The 25880-nt window shown below is 43.8% G+C and overlaps 1 protein-coding gene across 2 annotated transcripts in view; it reads left to right on the top strand.

Annotated features, from left to right (window-relative positions):
• The window catches only part of SORCS3 (sortilin related VPS10 domain containing receptor 3), a 586410-nt gene that overhangs the window by 71887 nt on the left and 488643 nt on the right, over window positions 1-25880 (top strand). The window contains exon 1 of one of the 2 annotated variants that reach the window (XM_013054566.2): window positions 9326-9384. The exons of the other annotated variant lie outside the window; for it this stretch is intronic. The gene's annotated coding sequence lies outside the window, so the exon portion shown is untranslated. Of the gene's footprint in view, window positions 1-9325; window positions 9385-25880 lie in introns of those variants that run through there. 2 annotated transcript variants of the gene reach the window in all.

Below are 25880 nucleotides of genomic sequence, written 5' to 3'. Positions count from 1 at the left end.
TCAGACTTTGGTGTGATATCCTATTGCTGGCGATATTTGAGGAAAACACTGTGGAGTGAGAATGTTCTAGAAGATGGGAGACAGGCAGTTATTCTTATTTTCCAAGTGGTCTGTATGAGCTAGTTTATAGATTCATGAGCTGGTTTAAAATCCTGGGCAAGATTCTAAAATAGAACCATTCAAAAGATGGTTTGTGTAACCTTGAAAAAGCAAAGAGTCATCGCTAGTAATCATTGTGTGCTAGACAAGAAGCAAGTCTTGTTCAGCTAACTTCCTTCCCTTTGCAGTGGGCATAGTGTATCCTAATTTGAGCAAGGTATTAGATAAGCCTCTCCATTAACCTTGGGCTCAAGGCAGAGGGCTTTGGGGTAGATCAGTTATTCATGGAATATATTTAGAGTACTTTTTAATGAAGCATTCGTAAGCCAGAGACAGGTATCTAGAGCTACAAGGTTCTATTCTTGATCTTGCATTGTTAACATTTCCTTTAGTCAATGACAGAGAAAGAAATATGTAGGTGACATGAAGATGGGAGAGATAATGGATATGTTGGATAAAAAGATTCAGATCCAAAATGATTAGTTCAGGCTTGAAAAAACGAACTTAATTTATCAAAATGATGGTTAATAGGGTCATATGTTAGGTTTTATCCTTGCATTAAAAAAGTAAAATAACTGCTCAAGCACAGGATGGAGAGGCTTGGCAGACTCATATTTCAGGAGATACGAAGTGTCAAGTTCGATACATGTCAGCTGATGTGAGTGCAAGTACAGAGCTGTGGCAAGGCTGGAGAAAGTCCTTCTTCTACCTTGGCACTGGTTCTGCCACACCTGGAATGAGGTGATTTGTTTTGGGCACAGCCCTTTGAGAGGGACACAGCAGAAGGCAGATGGTGTGCTAGAGAGGAAAAACATGGCGGCCTCCAAATCTGCCAATGACAGACTATGTGTACCTCAAGGCAGGTGATGAATCTCTCTGAGCCTCAGTTTCCTTGTCTGTCAAGTGGAGCAATAAATACTTGCCTTAGTAAGTTGCATAAGGATTATATACCTTGTGAACATCCCTTAGAAGAGGACTTTGTTCAGACTCGGTGCTCAGCAAATCTTGGATTTATTTTTGTTGTCCCCGCTAACAGAGGGAACTCGATTCTAAGAAGAGTTGAAAGTCCTGTCTTCAAGTGAAGATATGTAGTCTGGAGAAGAGTCAACTTGGAGGCATGTGAGAGGGATGTGTATTATCTGCCAGACATTGTTCGCTCATGAGTGCTTTGCTTGAATTATTTCATTTGCCCTTCTGGTCAGCCCGTGAGGTACGCATACTTTTTTGTTGGCATTTTACAGACCAGGAAATTGAGGATCAGGCAAGATGTGTTTAGACCAAAGCTAACCCGATAACTAGGTTATCAACCTAGTTAGTCCATCTGCCTCCCTGGCTAAACTACTTTGTCCTATCTCTTGCATTCTGGAACACTGAAAATTGGCAGGGCATTAAGGGAAAGCATTTCGGGGTAAATGGAGGATCCATCTACACTGGGCACCAAGAAAGAGCAGCCATAGTCCACCCCCCGCCCCCGCCACCGCAGACCTCCCCCACCTGCCTCCCACTTTTCCACCATGGTTTCCTCAGTTGGGTCCTTCAGGCATTTTTCTGGGTGATCACCAATATCCCTCCTGGATTGAAAAAAGTAGGGCATCCAGGCTTGTCGTTCTACCCTGTGGATGACCCAGAGCCAAGGAGTGTGTTTAGTATGGTTGGGAGGGCAGGGACTCGGTGGGGTTTGACCATGGGTGAATGAATTCCCAAGACAGCCAGAAGCTGTTTGCTTCTCTGGTCTCACCCCCTACCCTGGCTCCTGCTGAGCCAACTGCCAGGTAAGGAGGTCTGGAGGGGCCTTTGAGAAACATCATCACCCTCCATACATTCATGTCTGTGACAGACAGCTACTTCTCTGGGATGGAACATAACAAATGATCCGTGGGAATATCTCAGTGACCTTTTCAAAGGGTGTTCTTGGGTCCCAGCCAGAGGCAGAGATGCAAATTGATGTGTCTTCTTCGTCTGCATCTTCATTTACTGAGTCATGTTCCCTCTGTGACAAAGAGTCGCGCTTGGGGACTAACTGTAAATCCTCTCCCTCCCAGGAGTCACTGCTCAGGATTCTTCCAGAAAGAGCTGCCTGATTCCTGATTCTTCTTCCAATCTGATCTTGCGAGTCTCAGTTTCCCTGTGCCCTTGACTCCAAATGCCAGGCTCTAGGACTTGCCTCCCATGCTTTCTCCCACTGTGATGAGTGCCTTATGCCCCATGTATTTTTCCAAGTTTTCCTCTACAGTGTGCCTCCTCCCTTGTTTGGCCCAGGTTGTTAAGCCCATGAAGATTGACTGGACTGAGTAATGGAAGGGAAGGGACATTGGTCCCTGTAACCTAGAATGTGCCTGGCCCTCTGAAGAGGGCTCAGTAGACCATTGATAGAATGAGAGCAAAGGAAGGGAGGAACACAGGTGGGTACCATTTGGCCTTTTGGAATTCTCTGGTAGTTTCACATGAGTGATTAATTGACACTATCTTCAAGCTATGGCCACAGAAGTCAGAGGCCTGCATTCAAATTTTAGCCTCTCTAACACAGGGAGATATCTCATACGGTTGTTGGGAAGCTGATATGAGATTATGGACATATATATATATTTTTAAAGATTTTATTTATTGAGAGAGAGAGAAAGGAAGAGAGAGAAAGAGAGCATGAGCAAGGGGAGTGGCAGGCAGAGGATGAGCAGACTCCCCACTGAGCAGGGAGCCTGATGCAGGACTTGATTCTAGGACCCTGGGATCATGCCCTGAGCCAAAGGTAGATGCTTAACTGACTGAGCCGCCCAGGTGCCCCTGGACATAATATTCTTATTAGTCATAGCAAGTGCTCCAGAAATCCTCACTGGCTCCAGTCAATGTATTGGGAGGGCAGGACCCCACCTTGTATTACTACTGTTGATTTGGTATTTAATTGGCCCCCAATCAACCCATCTTGAGTGCTTATTGGATAAGGACCCACCATACAAAGAAAGCAAGAAAGGACTCAGCAAAGGAGTCTGACGCATTTATAATAAAACACGATATTGTTTTACTCTCACAGAATTGTGCTAGCACACGGAGGCTTAATAGCAGACATTATGGGAACAAAGAGAGAACTAGAGAACCATGAGGTCAGGGCCACTGTTACGTCAGTGTTTTCTGTTGTCTCCGGACACAATGTTCCTAAACTGTGGTGCTTGGACACTTGAGAGGCGAGTCACTCCAGTGCGACACTGCTTTTAGAGATTATGATAGATCCTGGTGAGAGAGGAATACTTTGAGCCAGGCTCTGCTGCAGGAAGTTAAAAATGCCAAGTGCCTTTGCCATTCAGTCCCCCAAGGGGGCGGGTGGGGGTGTCGGTATCAGATTATCAGAAGGATGATCTCTGATCTCAGGCTCTTAGCTTGGAGCAGCCTCTGCATCTGCTGTCCCTTTGCAGATGCCTTTGTCTTGAGCTAGCCTGCATATCCTGGAGCAGAGATATCTCACCCCTTGCTTGGAAAGAGATAGCCATGCTAATAAGCAAGAACAGCAAGCGGGGCGCAGGGTCCTAGCAGTGCTTTATCTTCTAGAGGGGCTGTTTGGCTGGGGGAACTTGGTGTAGGTGTTCTGGGTGTAGCCAGGAGGACCCAGAATGGAGGTGGATATAGAGGGATGGGTGAGCAGACCCCATGCAGGCAGGGGCTGCTGGGGCCAAGGAGGCCCTTCTCCAGGCCCCTTTCCTGGCCCTGGTATTGGAAAGGTAAGGGTCTGAGCAGCAAGCAGTGGAGGACAGAGCTCCAGAGCCAGAGTGGGGGCAAGTCAGGCTACAATCAGCCTGCAGTAAACAGGCTGATTAATCAGGGATGGATTCAATCTCCCTACAGGGACTGCCAGGGATTGTCACCGGTGTTTACCGAAGAATGGTAACAACCCTTGAACTTGATGTGTGCTCTATGCTTCTGAAAACGCTCTGGAGGTCATGAGCTTCTCTGATGCTCCCAGGAGCCCTGAGAGGTGGGGAAGGGAGGGCCAGCACTGCTCTCGCCTCGGCAGGGATGCAGAGGGGCCGAAGGACTTATACAAAGCCACCGCCTAGACCAAAAAGTGGGGGACCTGATGCCCACCCTAATTTCTGTTAGGTTACGAACTTGTTTGTTCCTTCGTTCACTTATTCACCAACCCTTTGGGCACATTTTGTGTGTGTGTGTGTGTGTGTCAGGCATTGAGTTTAGTTTAAGATATAAGAAGATCTGGAGACTTGCCTTCAAATAATCCCATTAACTTATGAGTTTAAAAAAAGCAGCTTTGCAGTGTTTCCCTTTCAGTTTCTCTTGGGAAGCACCAGGCGTGGCACTTTGCTGCTGTGTCCAAAGGTTTCCCTTTTTCAACATTTCCTCAATCCCTGTTTTGTGGTGGGTGAGAACGATGGGAACCCCCATGTTGAGCAGGTTTGCAAACCTAATGCCATTGACATGGGGCTGCTCTTTGTTCAGCATCCCTCTGAAACCAAACAGCTGAGCTGTCCTATTCCTCAGCAGCGTCTTCAGATGCATGTCTGTCTCTAAATTATAAGCCTTTTTTTTTTTAAAGATTTTATTTATTTATTTGACAGAGAGAGATCACAAGTAGGCAGAGAGGCAGGCAGAGAGAGAGGGGGAAGCAGGTTTCCTGCTGAGAAGATAGTCCAATGTGGGGCTCGATCCCAGGACCCTGAGGCCATGACCTGAGCCAAAGGCAGAGGCTTAACCCGCTGAGCTATCCAGGTGTCCCCCTAAATTATAAGCTTCTTAAGGGTCCTGTTTAACTTTCCAGTCTGCGCTCATACTCTCACCACAATAGGAGGCACTCAGCATATAATAATTGGACTGAGATGGTAGAGATGATAAACCATTTTTAAGTTGTCTGTGTGCCTACATGCATGTTTTTGTGTTGTGAGTATGTATATGTCAGGTTGCTTTAATCTAAAATGTGAAAAAATTGTCTGCTTTTGGTTTTCAGGGATGCAAGGATCTCCCCTAGAAATAAGTCCCATTTTCTATTTTAGTGTGCAATGGTAATTTTTATCATGAAAAACACACTTCTTTACTATAAGGATGAACATCTGTAGTCCTGTACACTTTAGTATGAATTAGTGGTCTTTTCTTTTAGCTGTAGGAGAAATGAGAGTAGCGAGAGGTAGTTTGGAGCTCCTGGGGATGAAGAGGAGACAGACGAGGGCACGAGGCAGAAGAGGTAGCGAGAGCCCAGGCACCAGACACAAAGTGCTGCTTTTGTAATCTGGCTGAGAGCTCACTTTGGCCCTGTCTTCCAAATAGATTGAAAGACCTTCGTAGCAAGCATTAACTAAGCAGTCAGATCACAGGTGACATGGTGTCTGTGCACAGGAACTCAGGAAAGATGGGTTGCAGCGTACGGGCGTGATGGCCTTAGCCACTGTCACTCTGAGAATGAGTCATGGTGGGGGGCACCTGTGGGCAGAGAGGCACACCTCTGATATCCACCTCCATAGCCTGCACTGGTAATGCTAGGACCATTTGACAGGAGAGACTTGTCTGCAGGCTTTTGACAGAGCTGGCCAGACCTGGGTCTGATTCCCACCTCGGGCACATTATACCTTTGTGACCTTGACTGAATGATTTAGCCTCTCTGGTCACCAGAGATAGAAACAACACTGACCTTGTGTATGCGATGGGAGTCTAAATGATGTGTATGTATGCAGGGCTGGTTACTAACTTAGTATTAATAGGCCTGTCAAGGGAGGTCTCTTTTCCTTAAAATTAAACATATATATATATATATATGTTTTACAGTTAATTAAAGAATGTATACTTTTAGGTATTCAGTTTAGAAATTCTTTCCCTGGAAGGGGTGGAATACACATTTGAGAGTCGTTGAAGAACATGGAAAAAGAGAAGGGCTCCCGGAGGGGGCTGTCCCCCTGCCGCTAGTCTTTCAAGTGTTCTCCTGCCTGGTGAATGTCTGCGGGCAGGGGGCCGGGCTGCTCCTCCTCGGGAGCCGTGCCACTGCATTGTTCCGGCCACTGATGCCAGCCATTCAGGGTTCTCCAAAAATTGGCTTAGGAAATAGTTTGAAAGTTATTACTTAGGATTCAGGAAACTCCAGGTGGCTTTTGAGAGCTGTCCCCAAATGCAGCCAGAGATGCATCCTCAGCTGTTCACTTCCAGGACTTTCATTATTTTTCATGTTTGTTTCTGGCTGGAGCCCGCGCTGGGGTATTCATGAGCTCTCACCGTCTGGTTTTCTACCAATCCCTTTGTTTCTTTGGGAGAGAAAGAAGCTTGCTCCCTATCCCCTCTGCCCCATGGTAGGGTTCAAGGAAACTGGCCCTTGTAATTGTAAATTACGTATGAAAAAGACAAAGCCCTTGGCTCCCTTCCTGGCTAAAGCTTCAAGATCAGCGGTGATAGCAGAAATTAATGAAAGCTGCTGCTGAGCCGCTGGCCCGTTGGAGGCTTCAGAGATGAAAAGGCAGCCCTGGAAGCCGGCTTTGGGGATGAGCATTCTGATAAGGATTTCTGTTTGGGATACGGTTATTACACATGCCACGGGCTCCAGCCAGGCCTCAGCTTTCTTGGAACTAGTTCTCATTGCTCTCTAATAACCAGTTTTCTTTTCTTTCAAAATGTGACCTTTCCTCACCTGGCATCTGACCACCACCTCCCCCAGGAAAAAAAAAAATGCAACCCTCCAAACACAATAGGGTAGTTGCTCAAGGTGAAGACAGCCATCTGCATCTCTTTTCATCTCTTCTTCTTTTCTTTTTCTTCCTTTTGAAACCAGAATGAAGCTTGGTGGAACTCCCTGTCCCTTTCATTTTATAGTCCCCTTTGGGCTGGTGTTAAATAGCTGTCATAGTTGGGCTGCCCAGGAACCCACTTAGGAAACAGACCATCTAGCCTTCTTAATTGTCCTCTTGCATTGGGACTAAAATTGTCATTCTAATTTTTGAACACTTGAGTTCCTGGGCCTCAGGCTTCCAGGTGTCATCACTGAACATGGCCCATCATTTGTCCTTGGCCTGATGTGAATTGATTCGATGTAGTGCGGAAGCCTAGTGGTTGGAGTCTGACTTCAAACAAGGATGGTTGAAAAGGAATGAGGCCATGGAAGAGGTGTGAGCTCGTTTAACACAAAGTGAGGTTTTGTTCATGGGCGAGGGATGGTTTCTTGTCACAATTCTGTTATCTTTCTAAGAGAAATAAATACTCGAATGGAAGTTACCCTCTGGGGAATATGCATGCACCCAGTCCTGGTATGTCACGCACATGTACATGTGTGTTTTGTTGCATGGGAGGGCTGTGTTTCAGAGCGCACAGTGACACTATGTTATTCTGTCAATTTAGAAATCTATTTTGGGGGCACCTGGGTGGCTCAGTGGGTTAAGAACCTCACTTTTAATTTTGGCTCAGGTCCTGATTTCAGGGTTGTGAGAACACACCTTGTGTTGGCCTCTACACTGGGCTTGGAGCCTGCTTAAGAGTCTCTCTCTCCCTGCCTCCCTCTGCCCCTCCACCCTCCCTCTTGTTAAAAAAATATATATATGCATTTTAAATTGACGTAGATGAAATTAACAGTCATGGTTTTGGATATTGTTGTCGGCATCCTCAAAGAACTATGTGTAGTGTGAGCCCTGACAGTTTTTTGTTTTTTGTTTTTTGTTTTTGTAATATGAGTGCCTCACTGAAGTTTTGATCACTGGGCATTCACTTAGAAGAGGCATCTGCTTCAAAGACAGATGTCTGAATAAACACATTGGCAGTCACAGGTCACCTCTACCCACTGAGGCTTCTTTGTTTTAGAGAGAGTGGTTGATTTCTGTAACTGACCATGTGGACCACTTGCTTTTTTCTTCCTGCTCTTAATGTTTTAAATTCACCAAAAAGGGGGAGCCCTCAACACCCTAGGTCCCCACCTCGAAAACCCAGTGAAAGCAGCATGCCTGGCCTGTGTGCTTTCTCTCTCTCTGTTTGCGACCTCACTCCAGGGCCCCTGATGTGTTGTGTAATTCCAGGTCTTGTAAGTAAAAAATTTTTATTTTTTCCAAGTTTCCTGATGGTTGTTGCTGAAGGGCATCTGGCAGTCATAAGAACGAGAAGGGTCAGTCCACAGCATTCTGAAGTGACAGGCTGAGACCCATACCAAACACTGTGGCATTATATTCATTTTTAATGACTTTGATAATTGTGCATATTATTCAAATTATTATATGTTCTGTGGAGAATGAGCCCTTCTGAGGTCTGTTTCCCTTGCACCCTTTGCAAGTGAATCTCTTCTTTTCTTTTCAAAATGTTTCTGGGTATGAGTCCTCCTTTGGCTTTTTCAATTGAAAACTTGATTCAATTATTTGTCATCTTTCTTGCGTGGTGTTCAGACTTTTAATGTGATGACTTTTTCTTTGTTCACAACTCACCCACTTATCATGACATTTTACACTTGCCTGAAACAGGTCCTCGATGCATTTTGAAGCATCAATTCACAGATGTAGCCTCTTACAAACACCTGGTAATATCAGAAGAATTAGGAAATATTTGAACTGGGAGTTTTCTCCTGCTTTCTCTTTCTTTCTGGACAGAGGTAACATTTCTTCTTGAGGGGCCTCTGGCCGAATTGCAATATTTGTTTCCCAGTGACAGATTTTCATGGGTTTTACCTCTCTCTTCCTCTCTCTCTCTCTCGGGACCCCAAAGCAGAAGAGTGGATGTAAAGACTCAGGCAGACACATTTGTGAGTGCACGTAAATGGAAAGAAACTATCAGAGACATTGAAAAATGAAATGGCTTTTAGGTCATAGTCCAGAAAAATGCTCACTTTGTGTGAATTTTGATTCACATGAACAACAGTGTACAGTTTGGAACTGACAGCAACTTCAAGTCTTCCCGGTAGACTCACCACCCAGCACCCAGGTCTGAAGATACAGAGGGAGTTTCCTGACAACGCACAGATGCCCTGCAAGATTTATTTATTTGGCAGAGAGAGTTTACAAGTAAGCAGAGAGGCAGGCAGAGAGAGACAGGGAAGCAGGCTCCCTGCGGAGCGGAGACCTCCGATGGGCGACTCGATCCGACGACCCTGAGAACATAACCTGAGCCTAAGGCAGAGACTTAACCCCACTGAGCCACGCAAGCGCCCTGGAGACCGGCTTTTGTTGCTGGAGAAGGTGAGCATCCAGCCGCGCATGCTCAGTACAGGCATAATCGCCATTACCGGCTGCCGCGCGGCCATGTTGACCTGGATCCTCTGTGTCTGAGAGATGTCAGAACACGCGTCACAACGGAGAAGACCGTCTTGGCTCTCTCCCCAAATGCCTGAGACAGGTGAGGCAGAGGCTGTGTTTGCAGAACAACTGGCAGAGGTCTTTAGAGTAGTTCAGGCAAATGGAGGCAGTCTCTTTTGAGTTTGGCCGCCACAGTCCCATGGAAGTTCGCCATTCCAGGGTCAGTTCTCAGGCCTGGGCTTGTTATTGGCTCCACTCTGATGAGGATGACCGCATTGCCCCCTGGCCAGGTTTGCCTGAATTCTTCTTCTTCTAGGAGGACTGAAATCCCTCTGGGGCCCATGTGAAGTCTTTTATCAGTGTCCATTACTGAAAAAGGCAATTCACCTGAGACCTACACAGTGTCAGTGCTTCATAGAGAAGGGCTCTCAGAGTTGTCCCCAGAACAGGGGACGTCAGTGCTTTCCGGACTCAGTCCTAGGTGCTCCTCAATGAGGTCCTCTCCTCAGGCTTCAATGCTGAGGGCTCCCAGAGTATCTAGAGAGATCCGGAATCACTGCTGCCCGTTTATTGCGACAGGTGAGATCACCCCTTCCTCCTCCAGCCTGCCACACCTATTTCTCTCCTTGGATTGTATTTCCGCTAAAAGCCAGTCAGAATAAAACATGGCGTTCAGGCACCTCTGTAGGACTCCAGGATTCCTGGATGGTAATTTGCAGGTTTTGTGTTTGTTCAACTATCCAGCGGCGTTCCACTTGGTACCTCCTTGGTGTAGGAAGTATGTTGGAGATGCAGTGTGTATGTGGTCAAGAGGAAGACCTTGGACCACAAAATGGTAGTTAGTATTGCTTTGGACAAGATGGAAAGTATTCCCTTTAAGTTTTTTTTTTAAAGATTTTATTTATTTATTTGACAGAGATTACAAGTAGGCAGAGAGCAGGCAGAGAGAGAGGAGGGGGGGAAGCAGGCTCCCTGCTGAGCAGAGAGCCTGACGTGGGGCTCGATTCCAGGACCCTGAGATCATGACCTGAGCCGAAGGCAGAGGCTTTAACCCACTGAGCCACCCAGGCGCCCCAGTATTTCCTTTAATTTATGTAGAGAGTTTTTAAAGCATGATTTAAAAATATAAAATATTCCATATTTAAAATTTTGCAGTATATCCTAACAAAGACACACTGAGTAGTATTTTCATGACATGAAACTAAATAATTAACACTAAATATAGCAAATTCCTTAAAAAACGTCTGCCTGTACCCTATAGTCCTGAAATCTGCCAGGCCTTCTTTCCTTACTCATGTATCATTGAATCAAATACTTGATTCATAAGTTGGTGTCCCTTGGTATAATGAAGGGTTCATAAGATGAGGTAATTTCCTAGATCAGACAGTGATCAAGATACGTTGAATACCAACTCTCTGCTTCGCCTTACCTCTTCCTTCTGCCTCAATGCCACCTTTCCTTGGAAGTCTTAGCTGATCTCCCAGATGAAGGGGCCCCTTGTTTATGTTCTCATAGCCTTGACCTAGTTTCCTGCAGCTACTTCTCTTGTCACCTGCTTAGGGTCTGTCTCCCAGGTAGCTTTCATAGCTGTATGGACCCCCGTTTCCTTGTCAGGTGTGGATGCCTGTGCCAGGGTCACACAGGTGCATTGCTCCCTGGAAGAGCAGATGATTAATGTGCATCACACAGAGCGTTTATAAAGGAAGGATACCTACTGTTTTTTAGTTCATTGTTTCTGTGTGGGCAAATGGTTTGTATGGAAAAATCACATAAAAAGGGTGCAGTTTTTTGATTTGAGGCTTAACTTTCTTCCAGGATCTTGCCAACTGCTTGGCCTCATTAAGTCAGGACAAAGTTTACCTTTCCATCCACACAATAATATTAGCTTCTCCTCTTGACAGTCTTGGTTTCAAAAAATAAGTAAAAGCCTTTCCTTTGTTTAATTACTAGAAGGCAGTACCAATATTCACGGTCCAGCCATCATAGTAGTGTACTTGCCCTCCGGGGTCCTAGTGGCCATATTCATCTTGTTATGTATCCAGACTTGATTTTTACTTTTTACTTTTTTTTTTTTTTTTTAAATAACTAAGCATCCACCATATGTTAATGTAACATGTTGAGGATGTAAAAATCTTTGTTCAAATGGTTTCCCCACTCAGGGGTCTCATAGTCCAGTGTTGGGCTTGACGGAAGCTCCTGGGAGGCTCTATTAAGCTTGAGTTTAATGCTGGAATGGTGTAGTAGAAGGCAAGGTGGGAGGGAGGCTGTGGCGGCACTCACCCTGTGCTAGAGGTGCTTGACTGGATGGATCCTCATGGGGTTGAGGGGTGTTACGAGCTGGGTGCCCCTGAACGGTGCCTGATTATAGAAATTTATGTGTTGGGAGAGTGGGCTCTCAGGACATCCTGTGACCCAAGTTTTTCCTCCTGCAGAGCAGATGAGTTTCTTCTGAGCTATCTGCGTGCCCTCCTAAGCCCCTCCGTGTGCATGAGTGTGATTCTGTGAGCTAAAGGCCCAGGGCTGGAAAACACAGGCCATCTGCCTGGTCTGTACAGATGTGGACGTGAAAGCTTGAAAGAGGTTCCCGAATGGGAAAATGAAAAGTACCCGTGATTTAGGCATATGTGGAAAGGCTAGAGCTTCCAGAAAAGGATTTCTCAGTGAGCTTCCCCAAACCTTCGATCATTAATAATGACGCTGCTGCTGCTAATTATGCTAATAATAACTGCTGTAAGCTCCCGTAGTAATGCTTTCAACTTCACCCACTTCATCACCTCAGTTGTCCCTCACAGTGCCATGACATGGACCCTCTCATCTTCGTATTGCAAGTGGAGAAACTGACCCTTACAAGCTTGCTGGGCCTGTGCACAGTGTCTGGCTTTCACCGCGGAGCTCTCCCTGGCCTTGTCATCACTCTGCCCTTCAGATGCCATCTTCTGAAGCCGTTTCTTCAACAAAACAAAACAAAACATTGAAAATGAATAGACCATCAAAACTATCTTTGCCTTCCCTCCTCTCCTCCCCGCTGGGACCCCTTGACACACTGGGCCTGCTTGGGTGATATTCATGCAGTGCTTCCTGTTGGATGAGAGTCCTAGCTTGTAATAGTAATTTTTCTATCATAGTAATGATGATTACTAATTATGGTAGAGTGATTTTTTTTTATTAAAACATAAAATATGTGCCAAGAATAGTGCAGCATTTGCTTTTTCTTCTGTAATCCTCTCACAAGTCCTGTGAGGAACACATTATTATCTCTGCTGTTCCAGACGGAGGAACTGAAGTTTCAAGAACTGGAACTAAAACAATATGGCTAGTGAGGAGCCGAGCCAGCCTTTGGGACCAGGTCTGTCTCATTCCAGAGCCCATGCTTTGGCTTCCAGACCTGATTTTTCTTCCTCATGAATGTTTCCTAATGCTGGATTTGCAGAGTCTGGACTCCCCCTGCAGCCCCAGAATGCATCACGAGCACTACGAAGTGAAGGACAAGTAGAATTTTCTCCCTGCAATTTCTCTCTTGCCTTTTGCCTCTCTGCAGGCTGCGGGTTTGGTGTCGCATGCCTGGGACCCATTTTAAGGCTGTGCTGCCCAAGACGTGAGTGGCGTATTAAAACCGGAGACTCATTGTTCACTTCACGGGTGTTAATCAATGGCAAATTAGAATGGAATTGATATATGCATATGACATGCACATTAATTCCAAATGTGTTTATCGTAATTAATGCTATTACAATGAATACCAAAGGAATCAGGGAATGATTAGCTACACTTAGTATTTGTTACGGTTTGTTTAAAAAAGTTAAACATAAAATTAGTTGAGGTTTGAGAAGTGATGTTTCATTTTCACAGTGAACATGGCTGCAAGCCTTGGGTTTTTGCAAGATAGGAGGTTATCAGGGGGGCTCCCCATGCAAGATTTTACAGCAAACTGAGTTAATGAGGCTATCATCCTCAATTAATGCTGTGGTTTTCTTTTTGAATCATTTGTATCTCACAGCTGCTCCCTGTTGTCTTACCTATATTAAAAAACCTACCAACACAGAAAGACGCAATTGGAGGAGATAGAAAAGTAGCCTATAAAACATTAAAAAGGATCAGTGTCTACTTCTAAAAGATGTATGCTCTGTTGGTGGGGTGGGCTGTTCATATCTGTTGACATCTATGATGTTCCTGCACTTTTGTGTGATTTCCTCAGAAAGACTCTGAGGCAGATATTAAAATCAGAAGACTCAGGCTCTGAGAAGTTGACTTGCTCCAGGTTACGTGACTGCTGGGTGGAAAAGCAGGGATTCGCCGTCAGGTCTGCATGAGTTCAAATCCATGCTTGCTTCGCTGAGAGTGGCATACTTCCTCCCAAGTGGCAGGTTTCCTCTGTCTGTACCCCTCGTCTGGTGGACCACCTTCCGGTTGGGTAGAACTGGTTATAAAGAAGACAGGAGGAAAGAGAATGGTTGGTTCAGAGGGAAAGAGAATGGATGGTTCAGGACAAACCCAACTCTGTCAATGGACCAGCTGCTCAAAGTGTTTGTCCTACTGTGACTCTTATTTTCAAAAGATGGGCTTTTGAAGAAGAAATAGGTCATATGGAGGAATCTGTTCCAAACAAACATTTGTTGAGCACCTACATATGCTGGGAATTCTTCCCAGCCCTAGGGAGACAGATGAGCAGCATGGTCACACACACAAATAGCTTATATTATAGGAGAGTAAATTGACACAAAGATACTTCCAAAGTGCTGTAACAAGTCTGTGATAGGTACATGGGGTTCCTGGAGCATCAATGAGGAGTGCTAACCTAAGCTGTAGAGTGTAGGGAGGCAAGAAATACTTCCCATATGTGGTGTGTGGGTTGAGCCTTGAAGATGACAAAATAAACAACCATGCTACTCTCTATGCATCCTGTAAGCCTGGGGACTCATGGTCTACAAGAAGGGTACTGCTGGGATTGTTCTCAGTGCCTAGCACAGTACCTGACCGGAGGCTTCAGTAAGAATGAATAAGTGCACTAGTAATTGCAAAACAATTCCCCCAGACAGTTTCCTCTCTTTTCCTTTCCACTTCTACACTGAATATGCCAGCAGCTGGAGGAACACAACTTACTGTACATTGATAAGAGCTGTGGGTTTGAAGCCTGAATCTGTTGCCTTGGGGCCATGAGACCTTGGGAAAATAGCTCATTTCTTAGTCCCTGAGTTTCCTCCTCTTTAAATGGGACTGATCATAGCTCCATATCACATGGTTATTGTGAAGATGAAATGAGCTAATGTGTGAAAAAGCCCGTAGAACAGTAGCTAGAGCATAGCAAGCCAACATTGGCTCTTCACTTTGCAATGACATCGTGATTCCTCTTCTCAGACAAATCTCTCTTTTGGCAAATGCTGGCTTTTCTTTGATATCCTGTGGTCTGGTTCCAAAGTCTGTAATCTCGTGGAATTTGATGATACTTTTGATGACCCGATTCCATGGGTTTTTTTCTAAGTAACTTTACCATATCCCATTGTGGCTGATTTTACACATAGTAAATGATGAGATATTGTTTTGGTTGTTTGTATCAGTCAGAGCAAGTGTGGCCATGGGGAGGGCCGGGATGTTGAAACCAGTGGTCTCTTTTCTCATTTTTCTCAGTATATTTGTTTAGGTTTTTGTTCTTATTGTTTTTTAGGATTTATTTATTTGAGAGAGTTAGAGAAAGAGCATGAAAGCACAGCAGGGAAGGGCTGAGGGAGAGAAAGTGTTGAGCATACTCCTACAGAGTGCAGAGCCCAATGTGGGGCTCGATCTCAAGACCCTGAGTTCAAGACCTGAGCTGAAACCAGAAACCAAGAGTTGGACACTTAATGCTGCCTACCTTCCTGCTCCCCATCCCTCCCTCTCCCCCTTTGGCATTAAAGGCAACAGGAACCCGCTGGAATTCACTTAAGAAAAGGAAAGTTGGGGGCACCTGGGTGGCTCAGTGGGTTAAAGCCTCTGCCTTCAGCTCAGGTCATGATCCCGGGGTCGTGGGATGGAGTCCCGCATCGGACTCTCTGCTCAGCAGGGAGCCTGCTTCCCTTCCTCTCTCTGCCTGCCTGTCTACTTGTGATCTCTGTCAAATAAATAAATAAAATCTTTAAAAAAAAAAAAAAAAAAAAGAAAAGGAAAGTTGTTGGAAAGATACTGTAGTACTGTAGGTGTTTCAGGGAACAACCAGGCCTCAGAAAACGGTGGGGCCCAGGAAATTCCACAGCTTCAGGGGCAAGAGTCTGTAGATCTTTCTTATGGACCTCTACCAATAGTGTAACTAGATTGTTTTTGTTATTTTTATTTTTTTAATTATTTTTGTATTTAAAAAATTTTAAAATTTATTTTCTCACCATAGCACATACCCTCCCCAGTGCCCATCACCCAGCCACCCTATCCTCCCCACCCCTTCTCCTCCAGCAACCCTCAGTTTGTTTTCTGAGATTGAGAGCCTCTTATGCTTTGTCTCCCTCTCTGGTTTCATCTTGTTTCATTTGTCCCTCCCTTCCCCTATGATCCTCTGTCTTGTTTCTCAAATTCCTCTTATCAGTGAGATCATATGATAATTGTCTTTCTCTGAATGACTTATTTCGCTTTATATAATGCCCTCTAGTTCCATCCATGTTGTTGCAAATGGCAAGATTTCGTTTTTTGATGGCTGCATAGTATTCCATTTTGTGTGTGTGTGTGTGTGTGTGTGTGTGTGTGTGTGTGTATGTGTGTGTATGTATATATGTATCACATCTTTTTTATCCATTCATCTGTTGATGGACATCTAGATTCTAAACAGATCTAAACAGATCTCTAGAAGAAAGAATCCAGTTTTTCAAGCTCTGGCCAGCTGTCCACCATTAAAATATCTGCTGTGGCCATCGGGGCCAAGGGTCATGAAGCAAAAACAGGAGTGTGTGGAGGCCACTACTTCATGTGGGCCAGGCAGTTCCCAGGAGAGGGTAGACCGTGTATTTGCAGTTAATTTCTGTGTAGCCTGAAGCATTGTTAATTTACTTCTTATTTTCCCAGTCTGGGAGATCACTGCCCCATCAGGCATGGTTACTGAGCACCTACTGTGTATCTCACTCTGCAGGGCCTGGTGTTTGTGTGAGCAGGCGTGCACACATGTATGCGCCTGGAGGTAACAAAGAAACCTGCTTTGGGAACCTTGTTCTTCAGGAGGTTACAGCACGAGGCCAGAGCCAGGCTGAGATGGTTTTGTCAATTTGGACATGATTTTGACCAGTTGTTTTCCTGGTTCCTTTTTTCCTAAGCTATTTATATCTACCCCATATTTTGTGCACCTTACAAATGGGGACATTTTTGGCCCAAGTGTTTAGCATTAAGGGTAGATTTCAAATGAGAACACAAAAATTAGCATAGAGTTTAATGAGAGCTTGTTGTATATCAGTAACTGTACAAATTCGTTATTTCTCTTTTCTCATAGAATTCTCTCAGCCCCCGAAGTGGCAGGCACTAGGGTTATGCATGTCTCTGAGATGAGGAGCGTGAGGTCTCAGAATAGTTAGCCATCTCAACTATACCTAGTGTGAGCTAAAAGAAAGCATTTGAATAATTTCAAATGCAAAGTTTCAGCTTTGCAAAACACAAGCCAGCATTCTTCACCAGTATACTCTCCTAGCTTTTGCTTTTTATAGGATTTAGTCAATTATTTTGCTTACTTTTCACATTTTGATGTTTTCCATTTTTTCCCCTTATATTTCCACATGGGAAGATCCCCCCCCCTTTTTTTTTTAAAACTATAATCTTATTGGTGTTTCTTGAGCCTTTCTAATTATAGGTCCCTTGCAAAATAATGGAGTTGAATATTATTCTTTGAAAATCCAACACATGAAAAAAATATTAAATTTATTTTGCCTTAGTCAGCATCAGATACAATCCTATTTTGTCTTAATCTGCATCAGACATAAGTTTTAAGCAGTCTGTTTGAAAATATGTTCAAAGGTAAGGTGTGTGTGTGATATAAACTAGTAGGTGGCATTGAACTAAAAGAACACTTTGGAAAGAATAACTTTAGACTCTTTTATGTTTAAAAAAAAAAAAAAAAGAGAGACCCAAGGACAAGTATGAGATTTTTGTAAATATTTGGAACACAGTTATTGGGGATGGTCCTTTATTTATTTATTTGTTTATTTATTTAGTTTTTTAAAGATATTATTTATTAGAGAGAGAGCACACACATGTGCAAGAGCCCGTACTGGGGAGAGGGGCAGAAAGAGAGGGAGAAGTAGACTCCCCTCTGAGCAGGGAGCCTGATGTGGGGCTTCACCTGAGAACCATGAGATCATGACCTGAGTCAAAGGTAGATGCTTAACCGACTGAGCCACCCAGGCGACCTAAAGGAAGGTCCTTTAGAATGATACATTACAGAGAGGAAGCAGAGCACTTTACTTCCCACTTCACTTTTGTCTTCTGTGTCAAGGAAAATGATCTCTGGACTGAATGAACTCTGTGGAATGAACATGTATAGATGAATATAGATACATGAGAAAAGCCACAAGGTGTGTGAAGAGACTTACAGAAGGGGCATCTGGGTGCATCAGTCAGTTGAGCTTCTGGCTCTTGATTTTGGCTCAGGTCATGATCTCCGGGTCGTGAGATAGAGCCCTGTGTTGGCTTTTGCACTGGGCATGGAGGCTGGCTTGGGATTCTCTCTCTCCTCCCTCTGCATTCCCTCTGCTCCGGTCCTCCTCACACTCTCTGTTTCAAAAAAAAAAAAAAAAAAAAAAAGACTTACAGAATATTGTATTGATCTAAATAAATCCAAGTCCTCTATCGTGGAGATTTAGCCAAGGCTCTGAAAGACGTTGCATGGGAGATCACTGTTAAAGATTGAAGAATCTCAAGAATGAGATAGACAGCTGTCAGATGATGAGTGTCACAACCCTGAAGCAGTCAGCGGGCTTAATGAGGAGGTGGTGATGATCACTGGAGTGTCATGAGGCTTTGATGTGACCAATTCATTCTAGCCTAAATCATGCCTTTTTTGGTAAGGGTCACTGATCTTTTAGGTGAGGAAAAAAAAAATAACATGAGCAAAACAATCTCCATAACATATCTGAACACCGTCCTTATGAAATCTTTGTGATCAGTATTTGTATGTAAGGGGAACTGGATGGATGAGTAACTGTTCACACATCATTCTCCATGGATCCTGGCCTATGTTGGAAAGTTAATCTGGAGATAGTCTCCTAGTAGCCTGCTGTAAGGGGCTGTCTTTGGCTCTGTCATCCTGTCTACCTAAGAGATGCTGGCATTGTTTCCCTCGGTTTGGAGAAGTTATTTCCCAATTCATCCAGTGTGCGAATAATACAAAGACAGGAGGGACAGTGAATACTAAGACAGAAACAGGATATAAAATGATATTTATAGACCAGAGATCTGGGCCAAGTCTAACAGAACAAAATGTAGCAGGGATAAATGTAAAGTTCTACAAATCCCAAAATTAAACTGCACCAAATCGGATGAGCTCCCTCCTGTTTCAGAGAATTAGTATCATGAGTGAAATATTATTAAATGGCTGGGGAAACAGTAAGCTCAAGGATCCCTGTGAGTCAACTCTGATATGATAAGCCAAAAAAGATCACAAAACCATAACCTACGTTGATACATGCATGGTGTAGAATGAGAGTGGGGATGACTTGTTTGTACTCTGCACTTTTTAGTTTGGAATATTGTGTTTGTAGTATTTTAGTGGGGACTAATTTTTCTCTTTGGGTAAGTACTTGGTAGGATATGGACACATTGGAAGACATGTAGGAGAGAGAGAATCTCATGATGAGGAGACTTCAAGCCATGTCCTGTAGGGGATGTTTGAAGAAACGGGGACTTCCTTATATGAAAAGAGAAAGAGAAGGCAGAGAAGAGACATGATAGCAGCCTGTAGATACAGAAAGCGGCATCATGTACAAGAAATATTAGGGCTGCTTAATATAGTCTCAAATTGCAAAATAAGGAGTGAATTCCTAGCAGGAATGCCTGGTCATGAGATGAGTTTTCTTAAGAGGAGGTACTGAAGTTTCTATTATGGGAAGTTAATCTTTGGCTGGAACACCAAGTAGGGTGAATCTCAACAGGCATTCCTGTAGATTGCTGGTGTATCGTGCAATGGGGGGACTAAGCTTTTGAGTGACCTGGGTTCTCACTGTTCTGCAAGAGGTAAGCTAGCCTGCAGTCAGGGAGACTAGTCAGGAGGCACTTGCTATTGTTGAGGTGAAATGAAGCTTGGCAGCTGTTTGGATGTAAAGGTTAAGTAGATGCGGAAGAGTCTAGGATATATCCATGGTTCCAAAGCCCTTGTAAAACACAGTGAGTGAATCCGATGTGGCTCCAGCTTGCTGTGTGATCTGGGCCAAGTCATTAAATGGCCGAGGTCTTTAGCTTCCTCATCTGTGAAATGAGAGGCTAGAATCAGGATCCCTTTCATTCATGACATTCTGGGATGAAAACAAGCTATAAGAGTCACATTTTCGGAAAAACGCATTAATGGCTGTGTGGTTGCCCACTTATTTATTTTTTTTTAAAGATTTTATTTATTTGTCAGAGCAAGTGAGCGAGCGTGCGCACAGAGGCAGAGTGGCAGGCAGAGGCGAAGACGCCTGGTCCCTGGTGATCAAGGAGCCTGATGCAGGACTGGATCTCAGGACCATGGGATCATGACCTGAGCCTAAGGCAGTGGCTTAACCCACTGAGCCACCCAGGTGTCCCGGTTGCCCACTTACTTAACATGATTTGAGGAGGCAAGTGGAGGTGGCTCCTGCTCGCTCAGATAAGTTTTCTCATATTTTCCTGCAATGACTTTATATAGTGACTGGAATTTCACCATTTAGGTTTTATTCAATTGAATTAGACCTCGTCTTCTCTCTTAAAAGCTAAAGGAATGCTAATGGAAAGACCATATGTTAAACCATGGTTAATGGTTTAATTCTAGCAGGAATTAGGTTTTTGGTTCATTTTCTTTAAAAGCTCCAGATTAAACAGAGGCTCCTAAGGAATTTTTGGTATTAAGAAAAGGAAAGACCATTGTGGAGCCTGGGGCAGGGTATGGATTGCAGAGTTGAGTGTGGTGCTGTAGTTGATAGATGGAGGGTGGTAGGGAATCACCGTTGGGGGTAAAAATGGAAGGACTTCAAGGGCACACTTAAATCATTTTAGTTTTGCTGTGGGTTTGCCGGCTTTCTGGCTGGGTCACAGATTTATTTAGCTCCTTCCATTTTCTTGAGAACAGCGCTCAAGGACGTGAAGCGTGTTCCGCGGTCATTGTTCTGTCTGCTCCATCACTGGATACCACCTCCTCCCACCAGCACCTGAGCCTGTGATGTGGAATTAATTATGCTCTTCTGAATATTTCCTGTTAAAAATCAAAGATCAGAGAAGCCTGGGTGGCTCAGTCAGTTAAATGTCCAACTTTGTCTTGGTTCATGATCTCAGGCTCCTGGGATTGAGTCCCGTGTTGGGCTCCCTGCTCAGTAGGGAGTCCGCTTTTTTCTCCCTCTGCCTCTCCCCCTACTTGTGCTCTCTTTCTCTTTCTCAAATAAATAAAAAAAGTATGAAAAAATATCAAAGATCAAAGAGTGGTCTGAGGTAGTATATAATAATGAAGTTACTGTTGGGTTTCAGATGGCTACTGTGGGCTTAAAATAGAAAGTTTAAATATTTTCCAAGTATCTTGAATACCTATAGACAGCTGCTTGTTTTTGTCTCTTTAGCAACCTTGGAAAGAGTTTGCTGGTGGAATTCAGTGACAGTTTGAAGAAAAAATAAAAAAACCTTCATGGAAACAGGGACTTTGGCTTCAAAAATAATTTATTAAACTCTTTCTAACAATTAACTACTCAAGTAGGAGTATATCTACTCTATTGACTGACCTTTTTTTAATTAAATGCTGTACCTGGCTAGGTATCTTTTTAGAATCTGGCATTGACTTTAGACAACCATGGGGAATCTATCCAAATAAGATTTGCTTAGGTGTCCCCCATAGAAAAAGGTTTAGGGCACCTTCTAATATTTTATTTTTTTTATTTATTTTTTTTTTTTAAATATTTTATTTACTTATTTGACAGACAGAGATCACAAGCAGACAGAGAGGCAGGCAGAGGGAGAGGAGGAAGCAGGCTCCCCGCTGAGCAGAGAGCCCGATGCGGGGCTCGATCCCAGGACACTGAGATCATGACCTGAGGCGAAGGCAGCGGCTTAACCCACTGAGCCACCCAGGCGCCCCTTCTAATATTTTAAATTAAGAGTGAGGAATCCATTTGATGGATGGAACCAGGGCCACCTTCACTGTATGAGAAAGGTTAAATGATATTTACTAGCAAATTTTCTTGCCAGGAAGTATAAAAGGAAAAGTGATCTACATCCACGTAGAATGATGGGCCAAATCATGTCAGGGGGACTTGGGCACTGACATCCTGCCTTGGTTTTCATTAATGCTGGCTTCTGAAGGGCTGCTCAGACTATAAAATGGGTGTAAGAACAAGAACGGAAAGAATGCATGTATTTGCTGATAGTAACACTTAACTTCAACCCAAAGCCCATTTCCCAATACTGTAGGAATTACTGACTTTAGTAATAGAAGCATAAGAAGGTTCTAAATGTGTGAATTTGTTGATAGCTTTTCCCTCTATTCCCTGTAAATGTGGTTTTAAAAGACTTTCATTATTCTAGGGTAGAGTTTTCAAAGGACTTCCTGGTCCATGATCTTATTTCCTAGTGTGACATTGTCCTTGGGCTTTATGTTGTGGCACAGTGTCACTGTGCATAAGAAGGCAGCATTATCATGATACTCTTCAGAGATCAGTAGCCTAAAAGTTCAAGACTGACTTAGAACTAGGGAATTTTGTGCCACCTGTTATGGTAACCGTATTTTCAGAAGCCCCGAGTATACTTTTTCCTAATTATTTATATATGTGGAATGACTAAATCATATTTACATCCTGAAATAGAGCCTTCATTTGATAGACCTAATATGATTAGTGAAATGTAGACTGGGCCAGGCAGTCTAGGAGGTAGGAGTTCAGGCTGTATTTGTTCAGGACAGTTCAGGACAGTTTTTCTTTACTAAAATTCCACCGTGTGCCAGGCCTTGCACTACTGATTTTGTGTTATGTGCTTAAATTCCTACAACAGCTCTTTGAAGAAGCTATTCTTACCCAGAGGTGAGGTAACTTGCTTCGGTTTACCATAAATGATGGTGCTGGGATTTCCTCACTGTTCAGTGAGGCCTTTCTCACTGAACAGCACATGTGGTTTTTTATTTTTATTTTTATGTATAGAAACTGCCTTTATTTTTTAAATATTTATTGACTTATTTACTTTAAATTCAGTTTATATGATGCAAAGCCTCCATGTTGTTTATCAGTAAGTCCTATGGGCTGGCTACATTTGAATCATCTGGGACCCATGTTAAAAATCAGACTGTCAGGCCTGTCTCAAGACCTACTAAGTCATAATCTCTCCAGCTGTTGTTGGCCAGCTCTGCAGGTGATTTGGAGTGTGGCCGGACTTGGATCATGGCTCTTTTGCCTTAATACTTGCCTTTGACAATAACCTTGTAGAGGGCAGGATTTTTGCTATGTACTTAATACCTAACAGCAGATGGTAGAGACAAAGTCCAAAACAGTGGGGGAAAAATGCTCTATCCACCAGCATTTCTGGTTTTTCAGTGCTGCAATGGGAGAAGTCAAGAGACACTGAAATATTAGCTTCCCTGGGCTTGGTGGTTGAGCACAGTGTTTGGGCTTGTGGTCTTGCATGCTGTGCTATGACATGGAATTTACCTGGGAAATGATTCCCATCCAGCCCGCCTGTAGCTTGGGATATTCATAGAGGAATGAAAACCGATTACAGAAGTCAGTCCCTGCTGAGGCCTCACCAGGCTGGGCCGTGACCTCCATGCCCATGTATCAGCATCTCGTTTATTACCATCAATAAAGAGTTATTCCCCTCATTAGTGGATGGCAGTTTGAACCTCAGAATTATACCCCATTCCTGCCAGCCCGCTTTACTCATTTTCTCCTTTTCCCCAAGCACTAAAAAAAAGTCCAGATGGAGTCAGGGCGGGTTGGAGGGGGAGATGCCAGAGAAAAAATTAAATTAGAAAAGGTGCTATTGAAGTAACCTAGCTAATCTTAGCAGAGATCTGTGGCTAATGCATTCCAGGTGAACTCATTCTGTTTGACTGAAAATAGTATCATATGTCTGTGTGTGTTAGTGTATAATGGGGAGAAGAGACACCCAGAGGACAGATTTATCTGGAATTGTTGAACAACAACTGCAAGCTGACTGTTGATGGGGCAAATTCATTCATTTACTCATTCCTGCCTTCATTCTGCAAGGAGATATATTGACCACCTGCTGTGCACCAGAGACTTGTCCATGTGTGAAGTCTCTGCATAAGAGAACTTGGGACCCACCACTAAGGAATTTAAAAATTTAGATCAGTAACCAGAGTGCATGAAAGTTAAGTAAGGTCACAAGAATTGGACAAGAAATGCCATAAGAGGCAGTAAATGTTGCAGAAAGCGAGTGGTAAAGTAGTTGAGGAAGAGCCTGGATGAAAGTAATAATCCTAAATAACTTAGAATTGAACTTGAAACTTGAGTTGCAAAGATGAGTGAGATTTACGTTGGAAACAAGGACATTTTGGGCAGGGAGAATGTATGTGGAGGTGTTTTGGGGGCTTTGGCAAATATTCGTGCCAGTCATGGTGTGTTCATGGGGAACATGTAGGTGAGTCAAGAGAGAGAAGCATGGATTTTCCTTTTATGATCAAGAATGATACTCCTTTGCCTTTTCTCTGTCATTACGCTTGTCACATGGAGTCATCATGTTCTGTGATCTTACCTGTCCCATTAGATTGAAACTCCTCAAGAGCAAGGACTGTCTTTTTTTTTTTTTTTTTTGGTTCTCAAGTGCCATCCTTTATACAAAACTGGCAAATAATGTGCACCCAGTTAGTGTGTGGGAACTGAGTTTTGATATATCTGGATAAGGGTATAAGACCTGACACTTCTCCCTTCCTTGTTGCCTGCTACGTGCAGGATGCCAGCCAGAGTAGTGTGCTCTTCTATAAAATTACTAGGTTATTATGTGGCTCCTCATCAGTGTGGTTAGAGGAAGTCAAAGTTATTCTGAGCTCCACAATACTATTATTGGAGTTAGGTCATTAATAAATCACAGAACAAAGTGTCCAGTGACGGACAGATATTTATGAAGGATCTTCTTCTGTCTGGTCCTATGTTAACTACTATGGGGTTATATAGAAGATTAACATAGAATAATACAGGAGCTCTGCCTTTTGGAAATATATAGTCCATAGTCTATAGACAGATGAAAGTCCAGTACGTGAAACAGAAATTAGCAAAAGAATGTCTGGATAAGCCAAGTAACTTAGCCTGGGCCTTGGTTTCTTGTTATCTCTAACCTTGGACTGGGTGATCTCTAAGTAGCCTTTGAGTTTACAGTTGACTGGGGGCTTGGGGAGTGTAGGAGGGGTAGAAAACTGTGGGGGCAGCTAGTGCTCACTCAGCACCTTCTTCATGAATGGCCTTTCTTGGCAGGGTAAGGCTGGAGTCAGGTGGAGCTTGGAAGGTGCCAAGTGGGGTTTGAGTGGGAGAGGGGAGGAAAACAGAGCAAAAGGTTGGAGGCCAGAGAAAAAATTAAATTAGAAAAGGTGCTATTGAAGTAACCTAGCTAATCTTAGCAGAGATCTGTGGCTAATGCATTCCAGGTGAACTCATTCTGTTTGACTGAAAATAGTATCATATGTCTGTGTGTGTTAGTGTATAATGGGGAGAAGAGACACCCAGAGGACAGATTTATCTGGAATTGTTGAACAACAATTCCGTGGAATCAGAGTGGAAATCCCTTAGGAGGTTAAGTACTTCCTTCATCAGCGGCTGGCAGAACATCAACTAGGATCCTTGGTGTTCCTGCTTGGTGCTGGTGCCTAGGAAATCTTCCCAACTTTCACATTAGTGATTTCTGGGACTGAATGTTAAAGATGTGACCTCTTAACAGTTCCACCTGCTTTTAGGACCCCCTTGAGATAGTCACTTGGCTTTTCCTGAAACTGGAAGTTCTGTATCCATGTTCAAGATCAACCATTGTCTTCAGACCTCTAATGCATTCCAGCATGGAATAGTTGCTATTGTCCAAGTTAAGGTGGTTTTTTTTTTTTTTTTTTTTTTTGGCTCAGTTACAGCTCACAAAAGTTTGTGCCTGCTTTGTCCAGGTGGGTGTGCCAGAAGCCCCCTGACCCAAATGGTCTGTCCCCACATCATGTGGCAGCACAGCCCAATTACAAGTGACCAGGGCAGCAGCCCACTTAATTTTATGCAGTTAACACCTAACCCTTGGTTTCCTTGGCAAAGCAAAGGCATTGGCCTCTTGGCCTCTGCTGGTCTGGTCAGCAATTACCCAGTTATTAAAACTAAATAATTGCCATTAGTGCCTGTCCTCAGTGCATCCCAAGTCTCACTGCAAGCTCATTTCCATCTCATTTGCAAAGTTCTCAGAGGTCAGCTTGGAATGCTTGTCCTTCAGACACCAGGCAGGTGCAGCAGCAGAGTCGGAAGGGGG

The sequence above is a fragment of the Mustela putorius genome, unplaced genomic scaffold (assembly GCF_011764305.1).
Source record: "Mustela putorius furo isolate JIRA1106 unplaced genomic scaffold, ASM1176430v1.1 tig00003909_pilon_pilon_pilon, whole genome shotgun sequence".
In the NCBI taxonomy this organism is placed as follows: domain Eukaryota; kingdom Metazoa; phylum Chordata; class Mammalia; order Carnivora; family Mustelidae; genus Mustela; species Mustela putorius.
The sequence above is the reverse complement of the archived record's forward strand: the minus strand, read 5'-3'. Positions and strand labels throughout refer to the sequence as shown.